The sequence below is a fragment of the Bos mutus genome, chromosome 25 (genome assembly GCF_027580195.1).
Source record: "Bos mutus isolate GX-2022 chromosome 25, NWIPB_WYAK_1.1, whole genome shotgun sequence".
Lineage (NCBI taxonomy): Eukaryota > Metazoa > Chordata > Mammalia > Artiodactyla > Bovidae > Bos > Bos mutus.
The window spans coordinates 36,278,198-36,300,138 of NC_091641.1; positions in this window are offsets into that span (position 1 = coordinate 36,278,198).

The following is a 21,941-nucleotide window of genomic DNA, read 5'->3' on the forward strand; positions in this document are numbered from 1 at the left end:
ATAACATAGCCAACATTTGTTTGCCAGTTGCTGTGATAAAATCTATAGATGTGATCACTAATACTCACAAAAGCCCTAAGGGTTGGATACTAGAAGTATTCCCCTTTGGGGAAGGAGGAAACTGAGGTTCAGAAGGAGTTAAGCAATTTCCCCAAGTTCACATGGTCATTAAGTGATGGATTGAGAGGGACAGGGTTGTCTGAGGGATGGTCCCAGAGGCTTTCTCTGGGTTGCTTGGCAACAAGCTAGCTATTTCCCCTTCCTCCAATGAGAGAGACCACATGTGATGCCATCTTCTGATATCATCCATCAACACTGTTCCCAGCATGCACTTCACCTGGACAGCTAGTTCCTGAGACATAGGGATGTGTCCTCTGCTTGCAAGGCTGATTTCACACTTACTGCAGGAGGCTAGATGATTGGCCACTCAAATATATTAGGTCCTAATTCCTGGAAGCTGTAAATGATGTGAGGGAAAAGATTCTTTGCAGATGTGACTAAATTAAGGATCTTGAGATGAGAGATGAATCTGAATTATCTGAATGGCCCTACATCCAAGCTCAAGTGTCCTTCTAGGGGAGGGGCAGAGACACACACAGAGGAAAAGACCATGTGCCTGCAGTCTGGAGCCATGTGGCCACCTGTCTGGGACTGCAGGAAGTCTCTTGAAGCTAGAAAAGGCAAGAACACAATGCACCCTAGACCCTCTTGGAGAGAGTGATTTCAGCCTCTTGACATTACTTTGGCCCACTAGACTGTGAGAGAACAAATTTCTGTTGTTTAAAGTCACCAAGTTTGGGACATCCCTGGTGGTCCAGAGGTTATGATTTCACTTTGCAATGCAGGGGGTGCAGATTCCATCATCGGTCAGTAACCTAAGATTCCACATGCCTTCTGGCCAAAATGACAACAACATAAAGAACAGAAGTGATATTATAACAAATTCGGTTTTGCACACTAAGTCACTTCAGTCATGTCCGACTCTGTGTGACCCCATGGACTGTATCCTGCCAGGCTCCTTTGTCCATGGGATTCTCCAGGCAAGAATACCAGAGTGGGTCACTATGCCCTCCTCTAGGGGATCTTCCTGACCAGGGATTGAACCCACATCTCTTACATCTCCAGCACTGGGAAGCGGGTGCTGCTACTGCCACTTGGGAAGTCCAACAAATTCAATAAAGACTTAAAAAATAGTCCACATCAAAAAAAATTATTTTAAATAGTCACTAAGTTTATGATAATCATTGATAGCAGTTACAGGAAAGTAATACACTCACCTTGCCTCTCCCCAAAAACAAAAACAAAAAACCATAAAGCAAAGGAGAGTAGTGAAGTCCCTCTCACAGAGCAAAGACACCTACATCCTTCCATGCCTGGTCCATGATGCTTCCTCATAGGAAGCCCAGGGCATGAAGGGTGGGGTGTGTTGGTGGGGTGCAGCCTGCTGGCCCTTTGCTCTTTGAAGTCCAGTAATGCTCTCGGTTTGCCACAGCCTTGTGCCTGACCTTGGATCTGGGATTCTGCTCATGTTTTCCTGACCCCAGGGCTCTGTTCCTGCCTCGGCAATAAATAGGATTGTTGAGAGGAGGTATGCAAAGATATTTAAGACAAGATCTCTGGAGTGAAAGCTCTCACAATCTGAAAGAGGGGATAGACATTTAAATAAAAACATTTAATATGCTAATAGATGGGGAAAAAAACAGCTCAGAACACTAATTTGTTATACTGATAGATTTTTAAAATTAAGCTTCCTGTTTTGCGATCATTGTAAATTCAAATGTAGTTGTAAGAAAGAATACAGAGATAGATCACGTACTCCTAACCTAATTGCCCCAATGGTAACATCTTGCAAACCTGTAGATGATACCACAGCCAGGAGAGTGATGTTGAAACAGTCAAGACACAGTCCATAAATTCAAGGATCTCTTGCACTGCCCTTTTACAACCATACCTACCAAATCTTCTGGGATATCCTATGGACAGACAAGCCTGGTGGGCTACAGTCTATGAGGTTGCAAAGGAGTCAGACACGACTGACTTAGTGACAGCTGCTGCTGCATCGCTTCGGTCATGTCCGACTCTGTGCGACCCCATAGACGGCAGCCCACCAGGCTCCCCCATCCCTGGGATTCTCCAGGCAAGAACACTGGAGTGGGTTTCCATTTCCTTCTCCACTAAACAACAACAAAACACCAACTCTACACCTTACTCCTGACTTCTGCAACCACTCATCTGTTCTCCATTTCCATACTTTCATCATTTCAAGAATACTATATAAATAGGATCACATGTATGTAACCTTCCAGGACTGGCTTTTTTTTTTTTTCCATTTCACTCAGTATAATTCCTCAGAGTTTCAGTGAAGTCACTGCATGTGTCAATATGTTCCTTTTAATTGCTGAATAGTATTCCATGGTGGGGACATACCATGGTTTATTTAACCACTCACCCATTGAAGGACCTCTGGGTTGTTTCTCATTTTTCATTATTAAATAAAATTTTATGAACTTTTGTGTGAATATGCTTTCATTTTCCTAGCATAAACACTCAAGAGCACAATTGCTGAGTTATATGGTAGTGGCACGTTTAGTTTTACAAGAAAAGGACAAACTATCATTGAGAATAGCTGTGCCATTTTGAATTACCACCAGCAATGTATGAGGGAGCCTTTCCAACACTTGGTATTGTCGCTATTTATTTATTTATTTTTTTGCCAATAGATGATTTTTATCTGGGCATAGCTGTATCAGAATGAGGGAATGTGGAAATAATGCAAAATTGTGAATCAGGGATAAACTCATGGAAAACATGGAAAGAAGAATATGGATTAGTTGAGGCCAGTAAGGGCACCTCAACAAAGGAGAGACTTTCAGCTGGGTGGGCATTGATCTGGTATTGCTTATTCTTGCAACGTCTTCCATCTCTTCTTTCTCACTCAGTATATCTGGCCTTGTTTCAGGTTCTCTACTCAAACCCGTTCTTTACAGCCAGCTCTTTGCCATCTGTTATTTATTAGCTTACTCATCACTTCCTCAGAGAAGCCCTCCAGGACCACCTTATCTCAGTAGATTTTTCTTCCACCCACCCCCATCATTATCTCTTTTGTGGGATGCCCTATTTGATCCTTTCATCATGCCTGTCCCCATTTGTAAGTATGTAATAATTTATTTACTTTTTTAAAGTTTCAAGCCTAAGAACAGGCTTTATTCCCAAGAGATCATCAGAATCCAACTAAGTCCTTGGCTTCTAAAAGACCTCAACAAACAACTGTTGAATGAGTGATTGAATTATGGGAAGACAGGCACTCCAAATTGAGGAACTTACCATTTTCACTTTACAATTCAAGAGACTAAATGTGTAAAGGGTCCTTTTCTGTTAGCCCAGTTTAGAAGGTGTGTATGGATGTGGAGGTAGAGGGTGGATTTCTCTGTTCATTTGAGATTTTAAAAAGTCACTCATTTCTTGTTCACCTTCTAAAATCTATATCTTTAATAAAGATAAAGTCCAAGGTTCCTAAAACCTAAAGCAACTTCCTATTCTAGTGGGGAAATGAGTAACTATAATACAAGGTAGAGAGAATTGGGCTTCCCAGGTAGGACTAATGGTAAAGAACCTGCCTGCCAATGCAGGAAACATAAGAGATGTGGGTTCAGACCCTGAGTTGGGAAGATCCTCTGGAGCAGGAAACGGCAACCCATGCCAGCATTCTTGCCTAGAAAATTTCATGAACAGAAGAGCCTGGTGGGCTACAGTCCATGGGGTCACAAAGAGTTGGACAGAACTTAAGAGACTTAGCAGGTACATGTGCACATTAAGAATTAAGACACACACACACACACACACACACAAAAAGTCCTAAAATAAATAAATAAATAAATAAAATCCCACTGTTTTCATATCTGAAAAAAAAAAAAAAAAAGAATTAAGACGCAAGACAGGGCTAAAAACAAAGAACCATGGTCAGAGAAGAGAAACAGTGAAGGCTTCCTGTGCTAGAAACTGGGGTGGCTTCTTGGAGGAGGTAGCATTTGAACTGGATTTGAAGAACTCATGGGATTTAGACATTTAGTCATGGCAAAGCAGCATTTTGGTTCTATATAAAGCATTTGGATACATTTTTCTTTTTTTGTCAGAATCTATTTCTCTTAAAAATGAATCTAATTCCTGTCAACGAGCAGTGTTGCAGAAGCTGACTTTAGGTACAACAGAAATGAATTCTTCAATACCAAACCTCAGTACCATCAACACGTGTCTCTGATACTTGGACATTTGTTCCCCCTATACATTTAGGAATTTTCAGTAAGTTTTTCGGTTCCTTTGTTTCATCCTCTAGGGATAGTTATACCTGAACCAGACAAGAAGAATCTGCAGAGGGTCCCATTAATACCCAAAGACAGCTGTTTAATTTTCTTTAAGTCCTCCTAAGGTTCAGGAGGACACAAGCCTAAGCAAGGTGGGTACTGCCTAAATGTGGTTTGAGAGCAGGGCAGTCAAGATGCCTAAAATGTGTGCACAGGGCAAGGTGGTGTTAGCCAGGGTAGGCAATGCTTTGGCTTTTCCTTGCCATTCTCTTGTTTTCTGTTCCTCTCCACATGCAAGGGAATGAGACTGTGAATTCAGGTCATTGTCTCTGACAAGGACTTCTGACCCTCTTTCTCTGAGTCTAGAACTTGCTGTTTAAATGCTGACTATTGTGTTTCTGCCACTTTGCAATGTTATTTAGGCTATCACATGCAACCCCACACTTCTATCTATTAACTGATCTTTCTACTACCTATTTACCATCCTATTTATCTCTCTCTTGGGCTTCCCTGATAGCTCAGTTGGTTAAGAATCCATCTGCAATGCAGGAGACCTGGGTTCAATTCCTGGGTTGGGGAGATCCCCTTGGAGAAGGCAAAGGCTACCCACTCCTGTATTCTGGCCTAGAGAATTCCATGGACTGTATAGTCCATGGGTTGCAAATAGTCAGACACAACTGAGCGACTTTCACTTTCTTTCTCTCTCAGCTATCTATTCGGAAATCTTTCTCTCTCAGCTATCTATTCGGAAATCTTTCTCTCTCAGCTATCTATTTGGAGAGGGCAATGGCAACCTACTCCAGTACTCTTGCCTGGAAAATCCCATGGATGGAGGAGCCTGGTAGGCTGCAGTCCATGGGGTCGCTAAGAGTCGGACATGACTGAGCAACTTCACTTTCACTTTTCACTTTCATGCATTGGAAAAGGAAATGGCAACCCACTCCAGTGTTCTTGCCTGGAGAATCCCAGGGACGGGGAAGCCTGGTGGGCTGCCATCTATGGGGTCGTACAGAGTTGGACACGACTGAAGTGTCTTAGCAGCAGCAGCTATCTATTTAACTAGATGTGACCAACAGTACTGAAAATAGCAGATACTGCCTTAAACCTAGAATTGGCTATCTGTTGTCTGCTGGCCATGTGTAGTCAACAAATGCACGGCTCTTTTTTTTTTTTTGGTGGACATGAAAAGTGTTTTTATATAGTGTGTATTAGTGGCCAACATTTTTAAAAAAAAGGGAGGGGCAGTCCTAAGATGGCGGAAGAATAGGATGGGGAGACCACTTTCTCCCCCACAAATTCATCAAAAGAACATTTGAAAGCTGAGCAAATTCCACAAAACAACTTTTGAATGCTGGCAGGGGACATCAGGCACCCAGAAAGGCAGCCCATTGTCTTTGAAAGGAGGTAGGAAAATATATAAAAGATAAAAAGAGAGACAAAAGAGGTAGGGATGGAGATTCGTCCCGGGAAGGGAGTCTTAAAAAAGAGAGAAGTTTCCAAACACCAGGAAACACTCTCACTGGCCAGTCTGTGGCAAGCCTTGGAACCTCAGAGGGCAACATAACCGCGAGGAAAACTAAATAATTAAAATCCACAGATTATGTGCCTAAAGGCAACTCCCAGGGGAGAAGCAGCGCTGACGCTTGCATCCGCCACTAGCAAGCTGGGACTGGATAGGAAAGCGCAGGCTGCATTGCTTAGAGTAAGGACCGGGCCTGAATCCCCCGAGGGCAATCTGAGGGAATTAACTAGAGATAGCAACCCAGTCTTGGATAGCTGTCCCTAGAAAAGCCCTAACCTAAGACACCACCAGCCCCGCTCGCAGAACAAAGGACTGAGCAGAGCTAGCTGGCTGGGGACTGGCCCATCCCCCATCAAAGACAGGCAGGTGGGAGCAGCCAGAGCCGGAAGGGGGCATTTGTGGCCCCAGAGAGGTATCATTTACCAAACTGCAAGCAGACTTAGTTGCTAACCAAGACTCCTTGGGATTCTGGACAGTCGACATCTGCCCGGAGGGTCGCAGCCAGAGATCCGCACCCCAGAAGAGACACACGGCACACCTGAAAAGGTGTGCCAGTTGTACACCCAGAAAACCGAGCGGCTGGGATGGGGGAGGCGATAACTCAGCAACCGCGCTCGCCAAGCACCTGGTCACCTGAGTTTCTCAGACGGGGGAAGGGCACAAAACGCAGACCCATTCAAGTCTGAGCCTTTGTAGAGTACCTGAGAACCTGAACTGAATGGCTTAGACCTGGGAAGTGCACTCAAACCAGGGCCTGCCTCAGACAGTTCCCGGCAGAGCAACCTAGAGTCTGAGCAGTGTAGACTAGGAAAGCACACACACAGTGAGTTGAAGCAAACCCAGTGTGGCGAGGCACTGGGAGCACTCCCTACAGATGCCAGTGATATTTGTTTGCAGTGTTCCTCCCTCCCCACAGCATGACTGAACAAGCGAGCCTAAAAAAGTGACCACCACAGCCCCCTTATGTCAGGGCAGAAATTAGACACTGAAGAGACCAGCAAACAGAAGAAGCTAAAATAAACAGAGGGAACCGCTTTGGAAGTGACAGGTGCAATAGATTAAAACCCTGCAGTTAGTACTGACTACATAGGAGGTGGCCTATAGATCCATATTGTCCACAGCAACACCAGAGAAAGTCCTAGTTACATTTTTACTACTATCATTTTTTTAATTTAAAATTAAAAAAAATTAAGTCCTCTATTACTCCTTTAATTTTCATTTTTATATCCTACTATTACTTTGCAAAAAAAAAGACCCAATTTTTAAAGCAAACTTCATATATACATATTTTATAATTTTTGTGACTTTGTTTTTTCCTTTAATATTGTATTTTTGAGAATCTAACCTATATATTTTTAATCTTTGCTTCTTGGTATTTATTATCAATTTTTTTACCTTTAAGAACCCAATCTTCAGTACCCATTTTTACTTGGAAGCGAGATTACTGGCTGGATTGCTCTCTCCCTCTTTGGACTTTCCTTTTTCTCCACCAGGTTGCCTCTATCTCCTCCTTCCCCCTTTTCTTCTCTACCCAACTCTGTGAATCTCTTTGTGTGTTCTGGGTTGTGGAGAACACCTAAGGAACTGATTACTGGCTGGATCTGTCTCTCCCCTTTTGATTCCCCCCTTTTATCTTCCTGGCCACCTCTGTCTCCTTCCTCCCTCTTCTCTTTGTGTAACTCTGTGAACATCTCTGAGTGGTCCAGACTGTGGAGAGCACCTAGGAAAGTGATTACTGGCTAGCTTGCTCATGCCCCTTTTGATTCCCCCTCTTCTCCTCCTGGTCACCTCTATCTCCCACCTCCCTCTTCTCTTCCCCCATGTAACTCTGTGTACCTCTCTGGGTGTCCCCCACCGTGGAGAAACTTTTCATCTTTAACCTAGATGTTTTATCATCAGTGCTGTATAGATGGAGAAGTCTTGAGGCTACTGTAAGAATAAGACTGAAAACCAGAGGCAAGAGGCTTAAGTCCAAATCCCGAGAGCACCAGAGAACTCTTGACTTCAGGGAACATTAATCTATAGGAGCTCATCAAACGCCTCCATACCTACACTGAAACCAAGCATCACCCAAGGGGCAACAAGTTCTAGAGAAAGACATACCACACAAATTCTCCAACAACACAGGAACATAGCCCTAAGTTTCAATATACAGGCTGCCCAAAGTCACACCAAACCCACTGGCATCTCAAAACTCATTACTGGACACTTCATTGCACTCCAGGGAGAAGAAATCCAGCTCCACCCACCAGAACACCGACACAAGCTTCCCTAACCAGGAAACCTTGATAAGCCACACATCCAGCCCCACCCACAGCAAGGAACCTCCACAATAAAGAGGAACTACAAACTGCCAGAATACAGAAAGGCCATCCCAAACACAGCAATATAAACAAGGTGAAAAGGCAGAGAAATACCCAGCAGGTAAAGGAACAGGATAAATGCCCACCAAACCAAACAAAAGAGGAAGAGATAGGGAATCTACCTGATAAAGAATTATGAATAATGATAGTGAAAATGATCCAAAATCTTGAAAACAAAATGGAGTTACAGATAAATAGACTAGAGACAAGGATCGAGAAGATGCAAGAAATGTTTAAGAAAGACCTAGAAGAAATAAAAAGAGAGTCAATATATAATGAATAATGCAATAAATGAGATAAAAAACACTTTGGAGGGAACCACCAGTAGAATAACAGAGGCAGAGGATAGGATTAATGAGATAGAAGATAGAATGGTAGAAATAAATGAAACAGAGAGGAAAAAAGAATGAAAAGAAATGAGGACAACCTCAGAGACCTCTGGGACAATGTTAAACACCCCAACATTTGAATCATAGGAGTCCCAGAAGAAGAAGACAAAAAGAAAGCCCATGAGAAAATACTTGAGGAGATAATAGTTGAAAACTTTCCTAAAATGGGAAAGGACATAATTACCCAAATCCAAGAAACCCAGAAAGTCCTAAACAGGATAAACCCAAGGTGAAACACTGTAAGACACATATTGATCAAATTAACAAAGATCAAACACAAAGAACAAATATTAAAAGCAGCAAGGGAAAAACAACAAATAACACACAAGGGGATTCCCATAAGGATAACAGCTGATCTTTCAATAGAAACTCTTCAGGCCAGAAGGTAATGGTAAGACATACTTAAAGTGATGAAAGAAAATAACCTACAGCCCAGATTACTGTACCCACCAAGGATCTCATTCACATATGAAGGAGAAATCAAAAGCTTTATAGACAAGCAAAAGCTGAGAGAATTCAGCACCACCAAACCAGCTCTCCAAAAAATGCTAAAGGATCTTCTCTAGACAGGAAACACAGAAAGGGTGTATAAACTCGAGCCCAAAACAATAAAGTAAATGGCAATGGGATCATACTTATCAATAATTACCTTAAATGTAAATGGGTCGAATGCCCCAACCAAAAGACAAAGACTGGCTGAATGGATAAAAAACAAGACCCCTACATATGTTGTCTACAAGAGACCCACCTTGAAACAAGGGACACATACAGACTGAAAGTGAAGGGCTGGAAAAAGATATTCCAAGCAAATAGAGACCAAAAGAAAGCAGGAGTAGCAATACTCATATCAGATAAAATAGATTTTAAAACAAAGGTTGTGAAGAGAGACAAAAATGGATACATAATGATCAAAGGATCAATCCAAGAAGGAGATATAACAATTATAAATATATATGCACCCAACATAGGAGCACTGCAATATGTAAGACAAATGCTAACAAGTATGAAAGGGGAAATTAATAATAACACAACAATAGTGGGAGACTTTAATACTCCACTTACACCTATGGATAGATCAACTAAACAGAAAATTAACAAGGAAACACAAACTTTAAATGATACAATAGACCAGTTAGATCTACTTGATATCTATAGGACATTTCATCCTAAAACAATGAATTTCACCTTTTTCTCAAGTGCACGTGGAACCTTCTCCAGGATAGATCACATCCTGGGCCATAAATCTAGCCTTGGTAAATTCAAAAAAATTGAAATCATTCCAAGCATCTTTTCTGACCACAATGCAGTAAGATTAGATGTCAGTTATAGGAGAAAAACTACCAAAAATTCCAACATATGGAGGCTGAACAAAACGCTGTTGAACAACCAACAAAGAAGAAATCAAAAAAGAAATAAAAATATGAACAGAAATGAAAGAAAATGAAAACACAACAACCCAAAACTTATGGGACACTGTAAAAGCAGTGCGAAGGGGAAGGTTCATAGCAATACAGGCTTACCTCAAGAACCAAGAAAAAAGTCAAATAAATAACCTAACTGTACACCTAAAGCAATTAGAAAAGGAAGACATTAAGAACCCCAGGGTTAGTAGAAGGAAAGAAATCTTAAAAATTAGGGCAGAAATAAATGCAAAAGAAACAAAAGAGACCATAGCAAAAATAAACAAAGCCAAAAGCTGGTTCTTTGAGAAGTTAAATAAAATTGACAAACCATTAGCCAGACTCATCAAGAAACAAAGGGAGGAAAATCAAATCAACAAAATTAGAAATGAAAATGGAGAGATAACAATAGATAACACAGAAATACAAAGGATCATAAGAGACTACTATCAGCAACTATATGCAAATAAAATGGACAACTTGGAAAATATGGACAAATTCTTAGAAAAGTACAACTTTCCAAAACTGAACCAGGAAGAAATGGAAAATCTTAACAGACCCATCACAAGCACAAAAATTGAAACTGTAATCAGAAATCTTCCAGCAAACAAAAGCCCAGGACCAGACGGCTTCACAGCTGAATTTTACCAAAAATTTAGAGAAGAGCTAACACCTATCCTACTCAAACTCTTTCAGAAATTTGCAGAGGAAGGTAAACTTCCAAACTCATTCTATGAGGCCACCATCACCCTAATACCAAAACCTGACAAAGATGCCACAAAAAAAAGAAAACTACAGGCCAATATCACTGATGAACATAGATGCAAAAATCCTTAACAAAATTCTAGCAAACAGAATCCAACAACATATTAAAAAGATCATACATCATGACCAAGTGGGCTTTATCCCAGGGATGCAAGGATTCTTCCAATATCTGCAAATCAATCAACGTAATACACCACATTAACAAATTGAAAAATAAAAGCCATACGATTATCTCAATAGATGCAGAGAAAGGCTTTGACAAAATTCAACATCCATTTATGATAAAACCCTCCAGAAAGCAGGAATAGAAGGAACACACCTCAACATAATAAAAGCTATATATGACAAACCCACAGCAAACATTATCCTCAATGGTGAAAAATTTAAAGCATTTCCCCTAAAGTCAGGAACAAGACAAGGGTGCCCCCTCTCACCACTACTATTCAACATAGTTTTGGAAGTTTTGGCCATAGCAATCAGAGCGGAAAAAGAAATAAAAGGAATCCATATTTGAAAAGAAGAAGTAAAACTCTCACTGTTTGCAGATGACATGATCCTATACATAGAAAACCCTAAAGACTCCACCAGAAAATTATTAGAGCTAATTAATGAATACAGTAAAGTTGCAGGATATAAAATCAACACACAAAATCCCTTGCATTCCTATACACTAACAATGAGAAAACAGAAAGAGAAATTAAGGAAACAATTCCACTCACCATTGCAACAAAAAGAATAAAATACTTAGGAATATATCTACCTAAAGAAACAAAAGACCTATATATAGAAAACTATAAAACACTGGTGAAAGAAATCAAAGAGGACACAAATAGATGGAGAAATATACCATGTTCATGGAGCAGAAGAATCAGTATAGTGAAAATGAGTATACTACCCAAAGCAATCTATAGGTTCAATGCAATCCCTATCAAGCTATCAGTGGTATTTTTCACAGAACTAGAACAAATAATTTCACAATTTGTATGCAAATACAAAAAACCTTGAATAGCCAAAGCAATCTTGAGAAAGAAGAATGGAACTGGAGGAATCAACCTGCCTGACTTCAGGTTCTACTACAAAGCCACAGTCATCGAGACAGTATGGTACTGGCACAAAGACAGAAATATAGATCAATGGAACAAAATAGAAAGCCCAGAGATAAATCCATGTACCTATGGACACCTTATCTTTCACAAAGGAAGCAAGAATATACAATGGAGAAAAGACAATCTCTTTAACAAGTGGTGATGGGAAAACTGGTCAACGACTTGTAAAAAAAAATGAAACTAGAACATTTTCTAACACCATACACAAAACTAAACTCGAAATGGATTAAAGATCTAAATGTAAGGCCAGAAAGTATAAAACTCTTAGAGGAAAACATAGGCAAAACACTCTCAGACATAAATCACAGCAGGATCCTCTATGACCCACCTCCCAGAATATTGGAAATAAAAGCAAAAATAAACAAATGGGACCTAATTAAAATTAAAAGCTTTGTACAACAAAGGAAACTATAAGCAAGGTGAAAAGACAGCCTAATTCCAGAAAAATAAATGACCCAATCAAAAAATGGGTCAAAGAACTAAACAGACATTTCTCCAAAGAAGACATACAGATGGCTAACAAACACATGAAAAGATGCTCAACATCACTCATTATCAGAGAAATGCAAATCAAAACCACAATAAGGTACCATTTCATGCCAGTCAGAATGGCTGCTATCCAAAAGTTTACAAGCAATAAATTCTGGAGAGCATGTTGAGAAAATGGAACCCTCTTACACTGTTGGTGGGAATGCGAACTAGTACAGCCACTATGGAGAACAGTGTGGAGATTCCTTAAAAAATTGGAAATGGAACTGCCATACGACCCAGCAATCCCACTGCTGGGCATACACACTGAGGAAACCAGAACTGAAAGAGACACGTGTACTCCAATGTTCATTGCAGCACTGTTTATAATAGCCAGGACATGGAAGCAACCTAGATGTTCATTAGCAGACAAATGGATAAGAAAGCTGTGGTACATATACACAGTGGAGTATTACTCAGCCATTAAAAAAGAATACATTTGAATCAGTTCTAATGAGGTGGATGAAACTGGAGCCTATTATAGAGAGTGAAGTAAGCCAGGAAGAAAAACATCAATACAGTATACTAACACATATATATGGAATTTAGAAAGATGTAACCCTGTATGCGAGACAGCAAAAGAGACACAGATGTATAGAACAGTCTTTTGGACTCCATGGGAGAGGGCGAGGGTGGGATGATTTGGGAGAATCGAATTGAAACATGTATATTATCATATGTGAAATGGATCGCCAGTCCAAGTTCAATGCATGATACAGGATGCTCAGGGCTGGTGCACTGGGATGACCCAGAGGGATGGGATGGGGAGGGAGGTGGGGGGGAGGGTCAGGATGGGGAACACATGTACACCTATGGTGGATTCATGTCAATGTATGGCAAAACCAATACAATATTGTAGAGTAATTAGCATCCAAAAAATAAAAAAAAAATTTAATTAAGAAAATTAAGTATTTTTAAAAACAAGTGACAAAAAAAACAAAAAAAGGAAATTTCAAGTATACAATGCCAGGCATCTCCAGTCAAGTGAGAAGGTGTGGACACACAATGTGGACTCTTTCAGGTGGAAACAAATAACTGCAATGTGGGGCCCCTCTGTTGAATGGCCATGGGCTCCCAGGTTGCCCCAGTGTCAGTCACTGGCTATGTCACTTCATTTGGAGGCTACCATCAACCACAGTTTGCTTGGCATTAGAAAGTCCTGGGGGAGTAACTTGGTCTCTTCATTCTTATCTTTGTACAATGATACTGTGAAGTCTTGTGAATTACTGCAGTAATACATGATTGCTTTAAAACAAAGAATACAGATGCATAAGCATTCACAGTTGTACAAATGCTCTAATAATGACTGCAGCTGTCTAATGACATCAGCCTCCTGGGGTTAGGTTGGGGTTGACGGAATTAATGTGAATTGGTTTCGAATGCCGCATCTATTCATGACCTTTGCCATCGGCTTTACAGCTCCCCCTACTGGCAGTGAAATACACGGCCCTAGAGCTTGGACTTTGGTATCAGCTGCATGATCTGTGTTGGGTATAAAAATACAGGCCACAGTGAAAGGGTTCCAGCTCATCCTCTCATCCTGCCTGCTGTTAACAAAATGATGATGGAGCCCAAGGAGGCCCTTCCAGAAGACCACTGCCCCAGGTCTGGGCTCCAGAAGGAGCACGCCAGAGCTGATGCCAGTGCCCACCGCCCCCTCCCTGCCACCTGTAGTGAAGAGCTGGGTTGGGCTGGACCCACCTTGTGAAGTAGAGGTGCCCAGCTTATCCCTTGCAGAAGCAGCCCACTCTCAGCCAACTCAGAGAGGCACATGTTAACATACATATTAATTGCATGTCATGAAATATGATGCAGCCTTGAAGTGAAAGGGTTAGTCACTCAGTCATGTCTGACTCTGCAACCCCATGGACTATAGCCTGCCAGGCTCCTCTGTCCATGGGATTCTCTGGACAAGAACACTGGAGTGGGTTGTCCTGCCCTCCTCCAGGGGATTGTCCCAACCCAGGGATCAAACCCATGTCTCCTGCATTTCAGGCAGGTTCTTTACCATCCAAGCCATCAGGGAAGCCCTTAGGTCACAGAAACCATGCCCCTGCAGTTGGAGGTTTGGGGTGTCACGTTCCCCAGCTTTGAGACAGGTATGGCTAAACCATCTGTGAGTGGGGCTGTCTGAGGAAGGATAGAGAAAGTTCTAAGCTCACAGGAGAGACACTTCATTTCCCTAGAGAGGCATAAATGAACCTAGTTTACAGCTCTGTGATTTGAGACCTTCCTTCTCCTTTTCCACATGCACCAAGTTTGCAGAAACAAGGAAATTGTCTTGTCCCACAGACATGGTGAAACTGCATCTCTTGGAAGTGTTAGCCATCGCCTCTTTTCCTTTTTTTCCAGGGGCTAATTTAGAGATGGGCTTTCCTTCTGCAATTTTCTTCCAGGCTTTACCAGAACTTATGAGCGTGCCTTACAAGACCACGCAGGCTTATTAAAGCAGCTGCTTACAAATGAATAAATAAAAAATAAGGAAGTGGCCATCTCCTATCAAAGACAAATGACCTAATTTTGTTAGTGGGATCATGTTGTGAGGTCAGCTTTATTTTCCTGTAGCCCGCAGAGCATTACCATTCATGAAATTTTATTGGTTATTTGATGTCTGCAGATGCTCAACTCTTTCCCCAATACATGATTCATAGGGGCCAAAGTCTCTGAGCGTTTCCACATCAGAGCTCTGATCTTACATCTCGGAAGCTCTCCAAACATCTCCCTGGTTCTTCCCCCACCTGGTGTGTCACAGGTTTTATATCCCATTTGCTGGGGGCTTATTTTTCTCCCTCTCTCATTACGACCCAGCTGTCATCTGGTGGAACACAATGCTGTCTCTCGTTTCCCATTGTCCATGGATAGTGGTTGAGGAAGTCTGGGTTTCAGGCAACACAAATTACTGTTTAGGAGTCATCTTTACTTGGTTAACTGGGTCAGGACCTACAGAGCATCCACTTTTCCTGAAGACACAACACTGGAGCTCAACGAGACTGCTCATCTAATAAGGAATAAAGGTGTCACAGAAACTAAAAAAAAAAAAAAAAAAAAGCACATCTCATTTCTCCTCTCCAATCTTCAATTCAAGAGAGATGTATTGGACTTCCCCAGTGGTCCAGTGGTTAAGAATCCATCTCCCAAGGCAGGGGACATGGGTTTTATCCCTGGTCCAGGAGGATCCCACATGCCAAGGGGCAACTAAGCCTGTGTGCCGTAACTACTGAGCCCACTTGGAGCTGGAGTCTAGGCTCTGCAACAAGAGAAGTCACTGCAGTGAGTAACCCCACTCACCCCAACTAGAGAAAGCCCACTCTCAGCAGCAAAGACCCAGTCCAGCCAAAAACAAATAAGTAATTAAATTTAAAAAAAATAAAGAAAGATGTACCGAGGGTCCTGGACCAGGGAATGTAAGCATGAAAAATATAGCACTTCACCTTGATGGAGCTTGCATTGCAGTGGCAGAGCCAGATGAGTAATACTGACGGGTACAGATTACACGTGGTGATGTGGGTTCTGTGGGAGGCAAACAGCCTGACCTCTGTGATACCCAAGGAAGGAGCATCTCGTGTTCATGGTCTCTGAGAAGGTGACACTGAAGCTGAGATATAAGAATGAGAAGGAGCATCCATGTGGAACTGGGACTGAGGTTATCCCAGCATGGATGGAGACCACAGAGCCTCTGAAACACGACAGACCCCTCCTTGTCAGAGGAGCTGATGAAAGGCCAGTGTGGACAGGGGCTGAAGGCACGGGAGGGTGTACAGAGGGCCGTGCTGGAGACGCAGCAGCTGCCAAGGATAAGTGTGATCCTTGACATTTTCTCCAGCTGTACCTGGAAACCACTGAAGGGTTGTAAGCCAAAGAGTAACCTGATGATTAAGAAGATTCCTCCACGGACTTCCCTGGTTATCCAGTGGTTAAGACTCCAAGCCCTCAGTACAGGGGTCCAGGGTTTGATCCCTGGTCAGGGAACAAAGATCCTGCATGCTACATAGTGCTGCCAAAAAAAGGAAATATTCCTCCAGAAGCCATGAGGAAAGTAGTTTCAGGGGCAACAGAGTAGGTAGGGAAAGCAGTTAACAGGCCACTGCAGCCGTTCAGGGATGAGGTGATGATGGCTTAGATGATGACGGAGGTAGAGGAGAGAACAAGTAAAAAGTGAATACATCACTGAGAAAGAGCTCTGCCAAAAATGGTGCATTTTTTGATGGTGAATATGCTACCCGCTGCAGTATTCTTGGGCTTCCTGGTGGCTCAGATGGTAAAGAATTCACCTGCAATGCAGGAGACCTGAGTTCGATCCCTGGGTTGGGAAGATCCCCTGGAGAAGGGAAAGGCTACCCACTCCAGTATTCTTGCCTGAGAATCCCATGGACAGAGGAGCCTGGTGGGCTACAGTCCAAGGGGTCACAAAGAGTCAGACACGACTGAGTGACTAAGCACAAGCACAAGCCATCATGATCCAAGCAACCTTGTGATTTGAATGAGACAGATGAACACTTGGGTGATTTTCTTCTTATTCTTAGATACTGGGGACACATCTAGGGGTTATGAAGGCATTGAGGAAATAAGCAGTTCAGGATGCTTTATCCTGGGGTTCAAATCCCATTTCTATTATTGATTACTCACAAAGCAGAAGAGTCAAGGAGATAGTCCCAAATCCACTAATTTGTCTCTCTGCAAAGAGGAGCCATCAGGAAAGCACTGTTTTCTGAAAGCAGTAAAGTCACTCTAAGATTAGAATTTTTTTTTTTCTTCCTGGGACTTGTGTTTTTCTAACCACTGCTTCCCCCATGAGAGCAACCATAACCACTGTGCTTGACCCCATCCTTGGTGAACTGGACACTTCTGTCAAACTTGGCAAACGATTCTCATGGGGAAGAAGAAGGATTTGTCACCCATTGTTGAAACCCAAGAGGTATTCACTCTCACAGAATATTTCACTTGGAAAAGCATTTCCTTAAAATGTGTTTTTAGACAAAAAAAAACAAAAAACAAACAAAAAAAAAAACAGAAACAACCTGAATACCCATCAGCAGGAAGGAGACTGGTTAAACTGATTATGATATGGCCATACACTGATACACTAGAATGCTGCAGAGCCATGGGAAAGGAGATGCATTCATATGCACCCACTGTACAGGATAGAAATGTATTTTCTAATTTTTTTCTAAACACACACACAGGTATATATGTAGAATTAGGTCAGCAGAGTTGCCCTAAGTAGTGAACAATCTCCAGGTGGTTGAATTAAGGAGGAAGTGTTTTTTTTTTATGTAAGCAAGAAGTATTTGTGTTTGCAAAGGTGGACATGAGTTGCTTCTCCAATTAGGAAAAAAAAAAAAAGAATGATACATGCTTTTATTTATTTAAAGAAAAAAGATATGCTACTGAAACTATACCATGTCTTACATATTTCCTTACTGAAGTTATTCAAATGACTAGCATCCAGATGTATTTTTCAAGCTAAAAAACTGTTCTTGAGCTACATTCGAATGAAGAGAGTGAAGTTCATCGGCTTCAACAGAGAATATAGAAACTGCAGGTGTAGGTGGGCTGCCATCCACTTTCAGGAAGGTTCAGTCCCTGAGGTTTCTCCATTGTGTTCCCCAGAGGGTTTTGGCACTCCTTACTACTCAAGAGTCAGCAGCAACCGAAAGCATTTCTGAGGGTTTCGAGAGGAAAATTAGCTCCGGAACTGTGGGTGGACAGCTTGCGGGAGAGGAGCCCCATGGTAACACCTGTCTCATTGGCCCGAGGTTAGACAGCTCTGAAAATCATCCAGAACTATAGAATTACTGACTCTCTGTTCCCAAGCACACTCCGAGGCTTTTACCTTCAAGCAAACATGAGGAAAATAAAAATGGAAAACAAGGAGTCAATTAAAACACCTCATGGTTGCTTTTTGGCTTTTTTTGGTGTAATTAGGATATTTCAAGTGGATCCCTGTCTAACACAGTTGAAAGAAAGATATCTTTCAGTTTCTGAAAACATGAGCTTGCAAACTAAACGTCATGTCTTCCTTTCATCTTACAAGGAATTGTCAATAGAACTCCTGTATTATGGTCACAATGGTATAATTATAATGTTATAATTAAACACTATAATGATGATCATATTAATTCTCTGTTAAAGAATACTGCTATTATGCTCAATATTTGATGAAGGAATGGCAGAATGAATGAAAATCCATAAATGCAGGAACCAGTGAGGGAATGAATGAAAAAATTAATCAATCAATCAATGTCAGAGATGGCTCAATTTCTCCTCACACCCTAAAGTTGGCTTCTTATTTTTAGGATTTATTTCCAATATAGTCCAGAGGACTAATAATTGACAATGCTTCATTTTAAAGAAATAAATATTTCTTTTTCTTCTAGCATTTCCAGTGATTAGTGGTACTTTTACGCACCTTAACTGACAAAATGGTGTTTGATAATTATCATGAAAGGTAAACTCACCAAGAAGGAAACAGGTTATTTTAATAGTATAGATAAATGTTTTACTATTCAAATTTGTGGTAGGTTTGTGGATTTCAGTTTGACTGTGTTTCCCAGTATCCATATTTGTTACAGGTATTTTTTAAAATTTGTTTCAACCAAATATTATGTAATTTTAAAACGAAAAAAAAAAAAGACAGCAAGAGGACCATGTATTGAAGCAAATATATGCTATACAAAGCTGAGGCCTAGAAATCTAGCAACTTGAGATGAGAGAGAACACCCAGAATATCCAGTAGGAATGGTACAATGCCTACATAGATTGAGATAACCATGAACTCTTTAAACCCAAATGTTTCAACTGCTTAATTTTCTCTTCGATAGTTTGCATATTACAAGAAGAAATGTGTGCTTTCTAATATCCCAGTGAACAGCCGCTTAATTAAAAAGAAGAGAGTTTGCAAAAAACACAGGCTGTGTGTCTCACAGCTAATTGAAATAGCTACAGAGGCCCCCAAAAAGACAAGTTCAATATTGTGGAAATATCAGCAGGTCTGGCATTTCAGTGTTCTCAGATATCCTCCTTGTCTGTCTGATTAAAATTTCACTTGGCCTTTCTGTCCATAATAAAAGAAACCTATTTGTGCCCAGAGCTGTTCGGCAGACAGCAGACGCATGTTAAATTTCAGGGCGTTTATTGAGTCTGTGGATGGTTGAGCAGCATTGCTGCTGAGAACACTTCATCAGGCTTTGTGGTGGGACCGAGGCAGTGGGGCTGATGGTGGTGTGTGGGGTAATCATTTTCAGACAGAGGCAGCTGTGTTGGAAATGATAGATACACCTCCCCCTTTATTCCTCAAAAAATAGTGTGCTCTATCTTACACGGTCTTCAATAATGAACACTTTATGGGCAGGTGGCTCCTCAGGGCAATTTTCAGAGTTAGACAGGAGCAGCTGGGGAAATTGAGCATTGAGCCTTCTGGTATACCCTGTCAAGGTATGTCCACGTGTGTGTCTCTAATTGAGAGCAACTGAAGGGGCAAAGCAAACAGATTGCTACTACTACTACTACCAACAATGATAAGAAGATTGTAATCATGATATCTCCTTTAAGTATTAGCCTTTAAAGATAACACACTGCTCTATATAAAATGGACATCCAACAAGGACCTACTGTATAGGACATGGAACTACGTTCAATGTTATGTGGCAGCCTAGATGGGAGGGAAGTTTGGGGGATACATGGATATGTATGGCTGAGTCCCTTTGCTATTCATCTGAAACTACCACAACATTGTTAATTGGCTATACCCCAATACAAAATAAAAATGTTAAAAAAAGAGAGATAATTAATATTTAGTGAGATTATGCAATGCCAAATTCACTGATCTGCATAGTATTTAATTAAAACTATTATTCTTCCCAATTTTCTATGAGGCAAGTGAGGCTTAGAGAGATTGAATGACTTATCCAAGATTATACAAATCACCCCCAGTAAAAGCTCTGACCCAGGCAGTCTGAGTCTGGTGTTTGAATTCTGAAGCCTTTTGATACTGCCTCCTAAGGGGTGCTGCAGTCCATGGGGTCGCAAAGAGTCAGACACAACTGAGCGACTGAACCAAACTGAAGATGTGGTTATTTTGGCACACATGCCTACTGTTCCCTCATAGCCAGTTTTCCTATCATCCCTGGTCATTTAAAAGACTCTAGCACTGGGGTGAAGCAGGGTGACTCATTCTGGCAAGGAGGCCATGCACGGACACCCCCTCCATTGCAGACAATCTGAGAGCAGCCCTCTGACACTCTCTCCCCATGCAAACTCACCTTGGGTGATGCAGCTACAGAAGCAGCCTGGATCTTGACATACATCACAGAAGAGACCTGCACCACACATATGCGAGCTCAGGATACACTCGAAAGTATCAGAACATCGAAATGGATGACTTGTAAGTTATCTAGTGCAGGCTAGTCTTATTGTATTGTTATTTCCACGCAGAAAATGAACTTTCCCAAAGAACTTAAAATTGAATAGTTTGCAAGCTGCAGGATTCTCATCTCAGCACTGCTTTGGCAGAGGCTAACCCATATATGTCATCTGCAACTCATCCTTATCTGAGCCTGGCTTACTCTAAAAAACAGTAGGAGTGCCCATCAGTGACTAGCTAGATAGGTCCGCTAGCCATCCACCTAGCCACATTTCCATTCTTCTGCTTTTATGGAGGGTTTCACGTATGTCAGGCTCTCTGCTCAGCAATGGGAATACAACCACAAAGGCAGGGCAGAGACGCAGCCTCTGCCTTCAACACGCTGTCAGTCTAATGACAGGGAGAGTGCAATAGCAGTAAGTGCAGTGCAGAGGGGAAATGCAAGATTTTCACTTGCTTTTTTTTAATCTGTAATTGCTAAGTGTTCTTCAATGAACTGGGGTTATATTTAAATAAGAAAACAAAGAACTGTATTACAGTAATAGACAAGCTATCAGGGAGGCTACACAGCATAAACAGGAACCCAAAAAAGAAATAATCTATTACATCTGTACAAGGGTAAGAGGAAGACTGGATGAGACATGCCTTCAGCCATATCCTGAAAGATGATCTGATTTCCCCAGAAACAAAAGGTTCCTGTTTTGAGGTGCCATTCTAAATCACACAGAAGGAAGATCTGAAATGTTATGGAAGTCAAGATACCTCTGAAAGGAATGCAGCAGAGTCCTCAAACAAACCATGAATTTGCTGGGAGACATGACAAAGCAAGGTGAAAATGCTATGGGGTTTCTGGTTGCCTCTGTTACTGTGTATTTCAGTTCCTGACTTCAAACGCTGCTTTCTTTCTGCAGTTTGATTCAGCGGCAGAGGAGAAATCTTTAACTACATCACTGTTTGCAAAACAGATTCTAAGGAGTGGACAGGAAGGCAGAACGGTGGGGTAACTTCTTGTTTTCCAGAATTCATGAGGAATAATTGCCTAGCATACTCAGTAACATATTACCACATTAATAAAGTAAAGCCATTAAATACTGTAAATTGTATAATAGCAACTCCCAGTGCATGCTCAGTTGTGTCCAACTCTTTGCAACCCCATGGACTGTAGCCTGCCAGGCACTTCTGTCCATGGAATTTTCCAGGCAAGA